Source organism: Petaurus breviceps, unplaced genomic scaffold (genome assembly GCF_028583685.1).
Source record: "Petaurus breviceps papuanus isolate PSGF00001 unplaced genomic scaffold, PetGlider_PUasm1.0 90804, whole genome shotgun sequence".
NCBI classification, from domain to species: domain Eukaryota; kingdom Metazoa; phylum Chordata; class Mammalia; order Diprotodontia; family Petauridae; genus Petaurus; species Petaurus breviceps.
Window position 1 is genome coordinate 17,247,542 of NW_027187348.1, and position 8,988 is coordinate 17,256,529.

An 8,988-nucleotide genomic window follows, 5' to 3' on the forward strand; every position below is an offset into this window, starting at 1 on the left:
TCTAATTCAACCCCTCAAATTCTACTTCTAAAGAGGTGCTGTAACTATTTTTATCCATATAGGTCCTTTTTCTTTTTTTGTATTTTACCTATTTTTGGATGTACACCTAGTAGTGATATTGCTATGTCAAAGGGTATTCATGGTTTTATAGCCCTTTTGACATAGTTCCAAATTGCTCTATGGAATGGTTGAATAAAGCCACAAGTCTGTCAACAATGTATTAATGTTTCATTTTCCCCACATGCTCTCAAACATTTTTCATTTACCTTTTCTGTCCTATTAGACAATCAAGTAGGTATGAGGTAGAATCTAAGAATAGCTTTAATTTACATTTCACCAGTCAAAAGTGAATTAGAATATTTTTATGGCAATAAATACCTTTGATTACTTCATCTGAAAACTGATTATATCCTTTGATCATTTATCAATTGGGGAATGGCGCGTACTTTTTAGAAATTTGCCAGAGTTCTCTCTATATATGGAAAATGAATATTTTTTCAGAGAAGCTTATTTCAATTTTTTTTCACAGTTACTATTGCTAACTGTATTTCATCCTAGTCCATCTACCTTTAATTCTTCTATTTTCTTTATCCTTTCATCCTATCCCTCCTCAAAAGTGTTTTGCTTCTGACTACCCCCTCATCCACTCTGCTCTCCCTTCTGTCATCCCCCTCAAACTCTTATGCCCTTGCCCTCCTGCTTTATTGTATGGTTGGATAGATTTCTATATCCTAGAATTCTAGATGGATTTTAGTCTATTTATGAGTTCTTTAAACTGATTCAGATAAGAGTAAGTTTCACTCACTCCACCTCAACACCTAACTTTCCCCCTCCATTCCCTTCCACTTTTTCTTGCCTCTCCTACATGAAGTAATTTACCCTATTCTCCCTCTCCCTTTTTTACCCAGTATATTCCTCTCTCACACCTCAATTTTTATTTTTAGATATCCCTTCATAGTGAAGTCACACTTGGGAGCGCTCTCTCTGTATGTATGTATGTATATATGGATGGATGGATATACTCCTTTTAACATTCGTAATAATGAGAAAGATCTTATGAGTTACAAATATCATCTTTCCATGTCGGAATGTAAATAGTTTAAATTATTAAATTCTTTATGATTTCCCTTTTCTGTTTATCTTTTTATTCTTCTTTTGAGTCTTGCATCTGAAATTCAAATTTTCTATTTATTTCTGGTCTTTTCATCAAGAATGCTTGAAAGTCCTCTGTCTAATTAAATATTAATTTTCCCATAGAATTGCTATACTTAGTTTTGTGGGTAGGTGATTCTTGGTGATAAATCTAGCTCTTTTGCCCTCTGGAACATCATATATTAAGTGCTTTGATTCTTTAATGTAACAGCCACTAAATGTCATGTTATTCTGAGTGTGATTGTTCAATACTTGAGTTGTTCCTTTTTGATTGCTTGTAATACTTTCTCCTTGACTTAGGACTTCTGGAATTTGGCTATAATATTACTAATTTTAAAATTATAATATTTCCATGTATTCTGGTAATATTCCCATGGGTCGTAAGTGCACTGTGAGCCACAGGTTGTGCAGGCCTAATCCAAGGAGAAGTGTTTGCTACTTTCTCTGGTTTGTGAGGCAACCCTGTGATGATGGTTCCCCCTCCTCTGTGACCACAAGTTCTGCTCTCCTTGTGCTTATCACCCTGGGAGTGCCACTTGCACCTGGCCTCTAGATCAGAGTATGGACAAAGCAATAGAGTCCTGCATCAGTGTGAGCTAAAAGACCCCTGTAATTTCCTTCTGACAAGTTGTTCAACCCCATTATTGTCTGTGAGCTGAGAACTCTGGAAGCAGCTGTTGTTTATTGAGTCACTCTGCAGACCTGCTCCTTGTTTGCTGCGATTGGGGTAGTGCTGGAGGATTTTGTGATGGACTGCATTCTACTCTTACATAGGTGGGACAGACCATTTCTGCTGACCTTCTAAGTTGACTTTGGCACCTATGAGTGGTCTGGAAATAGCCACTGTTACCAATGGTTCAATTTCCCTGAGTCCTGCTCTGGTTTTCCTGGAGTCCAGTCTATACTGACACTGCCTGCTCTGGACTGTGCTTTTCTCTTATCCAGTTGCAACTTTTCCTATCAACCTTACACATTGTCTTGGACTGGCAATTTGTTTCAATCTGATTTTTATAGGTTCTGTTGGTCTTGAACTTGATAAGAATCATTGTTAAAGGTATTTGCAAGGGTTCAGGGTAGAATATAAAATTTGACATTCAGATGCAAGAAGCATGAGAAGGTAAACAGGAAAAAGAAATCATAAAAAACTTATCAAAGTCGAGCTATTTATATTCCTACATGGAAAAGCAATAATTTTAACTTATGAATTTTTTCTCAGTATAAAAATAGTTGAAGGGAATATATATATATATATATATGTGTGTGTGTGTGTGCGTGTGTGTGTATGTATATGTATATATGTTTGTGTGTGTGTTTGTGCTTGTACATGCATACACACATGTCTATATAGGAGTGTATATACGCATATGAATATATATGTGAGTGTGTATATATGTGTATTGTTATACATAGACAGAGGACATGGGACCAATTGAATAGGAAGGGATGATACTTAAAAGGTGAATTTGAAAGGTGAGAGGGGAATATAATGAGAGGAGATGGGGAGAGACAGGATGAGGTAAATATTCCCATATAGAAGAGGCAAGGGAAAACTGTTACAATGGAGTGGAAGAACAGGGAGGCAAAAGGGAATGGGTCAACCTTATTCTCATTGAATTTGGTTTAGGAAGGGAATGATAAAAACAGTACATGGGGTATCTTGCCCTACAGAAGGGTAGGGGGGAAGGGGACGAGAGGGGAATTATGTAGGGAAATGTGGGTTGGGGGAGAGGGAAGTTGGAAGCACACACTTATGAAAAGGGACAGGGTCAAAGTAGAGAACACAACAAGTGGGAGTCAGGATAGGATGCAGGGAAATATAGTCAGTCTTTCAAAAAAATTCACTATGGAAATGTTTTGCTTAGATAAATATGTAAAACTTATAGTGAATTGCATATCTCCCCAGCAGGGGTGGGTAATGAGGGAAGAAGGGAAAGAATCTGGAATTCAAAGTTTTAAAATCAAAAGTTTAAAAAATATATTTTTTTCATGCAAATTGGAAATAAGATATACAGGCACAGGGTTATGGAAATCCATCTTTCCCAACTGGAAAGCAGAGGGGGAAGGGGATAGAATATTGAGGAGATCAGATTGAGGGAGAGGTTTTACAGTGGGATTGCTGTTTTGGGGTGGTGGCTGAGGGAGAGATGGGGAGAAAATTTATACCACAAAAGAGTGTTGAAATGAATAATGTAAACTAATAGTAAACATATAATTCAATTTAGAAAAAAAGCAAAAAGTAAAGAGAGAAAAGCAAAAAAAGAAAAGAAAAAAATAACTGAAAACAACAATGATCTGATATGTTAATGACCTCCTGATAGAGAGGTAAAGGACTTAGGTTATAGATAAGAATATTTTTTAACATGTCCAATGTGAAAATTCGGTTTGATTGAATAATTATGTATATGTAGTTAGATGTATATTTGTAATGGTTTTGTTTTCTTTTCTTTTTCCCAGTTCAGATGTGAACTTTGGGCTGGGAGGGTGGGAAGTGGAATTTTGGTAATTAAAATAAAATATTAAAAATAAAAAAGTGAGAAACAGAATCTATGCTACGGCATATATAATTATTTCAATATAGAATCAAGAACATTTAACTAAAAAATTGAGTTGCAGTATGTAAGGTATGGGATCCTTGGAAATAATTTTGGTTATAGCTGTGAAAACTGTGTATTTTTCTAATAAGAATTTTAATTACTTTTAAATTTGAGCATAAATCATTTCCATTTAGGAATATCTGAAAAGACTGACAATTGAAATCATTCACATGGCTGATAGACTGATGACAAATGCTAATGCCTTAAATTTTTTATCACTTTTTGGGACTTGGAGGATTTTTGATTTGCAAGATTTTCTCTCAAATGAAATCAGCAAATATTTATTGAGTTGTTCCTAATTTCAAGCTGCTCTGTTGAGTAAATGACTGGAAAAATATAGGGCTTATAGTAAGACCCAAAATAAATACTGTAATAAGTACACATAAATGTGAGTTTAAAAGAAACCAGATATGCATAATTTTCTATCACAGTGTTTTTCTCCTTATATGCATTCTAAAGGGGAAATAAATGTGACAGGAACAAAACATCTGAACTTTTATTAAAGAATGTATCTATCAGGATCTGATTTACTCTAAACTCTCATTCCTGATCCAGTCAATATAAAAAGCATCCATCTACAAAATTGTTCATTGCCTTTGAAACTATTTCATCAGTAACATAGACAGGTGTAGCAAAATTAAGATTTTGTTTCAACTTTATCTAGTTGATGACTTTGAAAAGAATGATACAGGTTAGCTTCACCTATGGCTTATATTCTGGTCAATGACTGTCAGTGGTTTTTACTGGACTGGTCATTGTCTGTGGTTTTACCACTTTAACCCCAGTATCGAAATGAGCTAATGTATTTCTGATTGCTTCGTGACAACTGTACTGCTGCTGTTATCTTCGACAGTCAGTAGCCATGTCAAATTTAGCTTTGATGTGTCCTTGTAGAGATGTTTTTAAGTTCACTCTCTTCCTGTCTCACCACTGCAAAACCACACAAGCAACAACCCCGAATCCTCACTGTCATGCATCCTTTGCACATGAGTACTTCTGCAGAGCAAAGTCATACTGCAGGCATATTTTGAACACAGATTCTGGGCCAATACTACTGGGCATTGTTTTGTTTTAAGTTGTACTTGTTTTGAATGTCAATGAAAATGCTCCAGAGGACATATATGTGATAACAAGGAAATGGTTACTTTTCACTGCAGTAAAACATGAACATTGAAATCTATAATCTAACATCCCTCTAAAAGAAATTGTTATAGGAATGTAAATTTTTAAGATCTTCCCTGCCCCTAGGTTAAGTGCACCTGAAGCCTGTGGTGGGAGGCTTGTTTTTCAGTAATGCCCACACCTTGGTGCTTTGTGAGTGGCAGTAGGTGAAGAGGGATGTTACATTTTCTGACCCAGGAGAAGGCTATGTCATCCCTGATGTGAGACTTTGTTTGGGGGCTCATTTTGAGAAGTGTTGTGTGATTTGACCAGATGAGACTCTGGGAAGTCATTGAGAGCCTCCCCGGATTTGAGATGTTGATGCTTCCCTCTCTGGTACCTGTGATTTGGTATGGATGTAAAGGTTGGACAGTTGGAGGCCTGTTTGCTTGAAATGTTTCTGTCTGTATACTCTGAAGTTCAGGGTGCTGACCTTTTCCCCATGAACTAGGTAAATGATATGTTTGATTGATTAAAGCAAGATTGTTAACCAATTTTGATTTGCTTTCCTTTAGAAAAGCATATCTAAGAACCTGTGTTGGCAACCACCCTGGGGATGCTGGGGTGCTTGCTGCTACAGGGATATAGGGTCTCTATTTTTCTTAACTATTTTTTTCTTCCCTCACATTATTTAGCAACATAACTTTGTGGTTGAGACCTTAAGAAAACTGATGCAAAAGGAGAAAGAATTAGAAAGTTATTAAGAGGAGAAAGTAAATTAAAAAAAACTTGAATTACTAAAGATATAAAGAGGATGAAAATAAAATTCAAAAATTTAAGCACAAATAGATAATAAAAGGTATTCATAATAGAAAAGATGACTTACAAGACATAATAGAAAATGACAACTTTAAATCATAAACATCTTCAGGGATCTGTGTTAGTGAGATCATTACTTCTAATTGTTTTAGGCCTCCATTGATGGCATCCTTCCTTTGAAGAAAGTGAATCAGCTCCTGGGAGTAACAGATATCACAAAGTGTGGAAGAGCATGGACCCAGAAAGTACACTTACATTAGATCATAGGTTGAATAAATATTAAGAGGTAAAAATAGAAAGCTTAACCTGTACAGGACAAAAACCAGTAAAATTTATAGTCTATTCAGTGTGCACCCACAAAATACAAAAATTAAATAAAGCCAATAAATACACAATAAAAAATGAATGATTCAAAGAACAAATCAGAGAAAAATGAATAATTGTGTAATTTAAAATGAAAAGGATGAATCAACACCCCCAAATTTCTGACATGCAGTAAGACAGTCCTTGGAGAGTTACATTTTAAATACATACACACACTTTGATGAAAACTAAAAGGAGAGAGTAATGAATGGGATTTAAATAAAAAAAACATAAAGCCAACAAATGAACAAATCCAAAATTAGCACAAAACATATTAAAACCTAGAAGAGAAAATGCCAATTTGAAAAACATAAAGACTATAGAAATGATTAAAAAAAAAAACTAAAGCATGACTCTGGGAAAGACTAACAAAATTAGTAAAACATGTTGAATTCACTAAAAAAAATGATGAGGTAATCTAGTCAACAAAAATATCAGAAGAACAATGTAAATGCACAAAAAAATAAAAAGACTTATGATAATATACAATTCATGGTTTTCTGTTATCAAAACTAGGGAGACAAAAGAAATAGGGGGTGTCTAGGTGGTGTAGTGAATAGAGCACCAGCCCTGGAATCAGGTGGACTTCAGTTCAAATCTGCCCTCAGACATTTAACACAAAACTAGCAATGTGACCTTGAGCAAGTCACTTAACCCCAGTTGCCCTCCAAAAAAGCTGAAAGAAAAAAAAGAAATATCAGGAAAATACAAAATATCAACCATAACAAAGACTAAATAGAAGATCTTAAATAATCCAATGTGAGGAATGGAAATAGAACTAGCTAAAGAGAAACTATTACAGGTAGTAATGGTTGTAGAGTTTGGGTCAACAACAAATACCAAACTTAAAAAATATTTTTGAAAAGAATTTGATTATTTAGGAGAAAAGTTATATCTTTAAATGTTTACATCCACAAAACAGAGAAAGATGAAATCAGTGAATTGGCCATGCAACTCAAAAAGCTAGAAAAAAGAACAAATTAAAAATCCCCGAACACACCAAATTGGAAATCCTGAAAATCAAAAGAGAGATTAAAAAAAGTAAAGTTTAAAAAATTGAAACAAGAATTAAAGTTAAAGGGGGCAGAGCCAAGATGGGAGAGTAGAAGTAGAACCTCCCTGCTGCTCTGGGTTCCACCTTTCCCAATCCATGTAAAAAGGAGACTCTAAAAAAACTTTGGAGCTGCAGAAGCCACAAAATGACAAAAAGAAGGTAACCTCCCACTGAGAACAGCAGGCCAGGCTGGCAGGAATCAGTCAGTGCAGCGCTCTAGGAGGCTAGCCCAGACCCACTCCAAGGCTTTAGCACCAGGGCGGGCCTGACCAACCATGGCCAGAGGGACTCCAGAACAGCAGCAGTTGTGGCGGTTTCCAGATTTATCAACACACAGATGCGAAGGACAAAGTGAGGGGCAGTGCAGTCTGGGACCAGTAAGTGGGAGTCCTTGATTTCCACACACACACACACCCCCACCCCCTCTCCCCAAAGAGAAGCCTCTGAGGAGCAGGCACAGCCAGCTAGCACCATATGGCAGATTCAGCTCCTGGCCTGCAGAGTGTAGGGGCACCACGCAACAGTATGAGGGGTAATCACTCTTGCTTTAACCTGCTTGGATCTGGATTGCAGTCTCAGGTGGAGGTCCTGAGGTGTATGTCCAGCTTGCCAGAGTGTGCAGACCTCAGAGAGGGTACCCATCTAATGCCTCTGGCAACTGAGAAAACCCCAGCTTTTGGGATGTAAGCTTCCCTGCTGGTGGCAGAATCCTACTGTGGCAAAAAGCCCAGGGTTCAAGTGACTGAGGGGCAACATGACCAGGCAAAGTAAAAAAAAAAGTGGACAGAAGTTTCCAACATTATACTCCTATTTTGGGGGCAAAATGGAGCAAAGCATGGAACAGGATAAAGACAGTGAAGTCAGAACTCCTGCATCAAAAGTGTTGAAGGAAAATACGATCTGGTTACAATCCATAGAGGACCTTACAAAGCAGATAAGATAAGTGGAGGAAAAATTGGGAAGAGAAATGAGAATAATGCAAGAAAATTATGAAATGAGAGTCAACAGCCTGACTGAGGAAAATAACACTTTAAAAAACATATAGATTCAAATGGCAAAAGAAACTCAAAAAGGCAATGAGCAGAAGAAAGTCTTAAAAAGCCAAATTTGCCAGATGAAAAAAGAATCTCAAAAGCTCAATGAGGAGAATCATGGTTTCAGAATTAGACTGGAGCAAATGTAAGCTAATGACTTTATAAGAAACCAAAATGCTGTTAAACGGATCCAAAAAAATGAAAGAATAGAAGGCAATGTGAAATATTTCATGGGAAAAAAACACTGACCTAGAACATAGATCCAGGAGAGATAATTTTAAATTTTTTGGACTACCTGAAAGCCATGATCAAAGTAAGAACCTAGAAATCATCCTCCAGGAAGTTCTCAAAGAAAGTACCCCGAGGGAGGTAAAATATGAACATTAACAGGGGCAGGAATAGGATGGGGGGAAAGAAACAGATAACAATCATAACTGTAAATGTGAATGGAAAGAACTCTCCCATAAAACAGAGATGGATAGCAGAATGGATTAGAAATCATAATCCTACAGTATGCTGTTTACAAGAAACACATGTGGAACAGAGGGATACACACAAGGTAAAGGTAAAAGGTTGGAATAAAATATATCATGCCTCAGCTAAAGTAAAAAAAAAAAAGCAGGGGTAGCAATCCTTATCTCAGGTAAAGCACATGCAAAAAAATTGACCTAATTAAAAGAGATAAGGAAGGAAACTATATCCTGTTAAAAGGCACCATCTAGAATGAAGCAATATCACTACTTAACATATATGCACCAGGTGGTGTAGCATCCAAATTCCTAGAGGTGAAGGTAAAGGAATTAAAGGAAGAAATAGATAGCAAAACTATACTAGTGGGGCACCTCAATCTCCCCCTGTCTGAACTTGATAA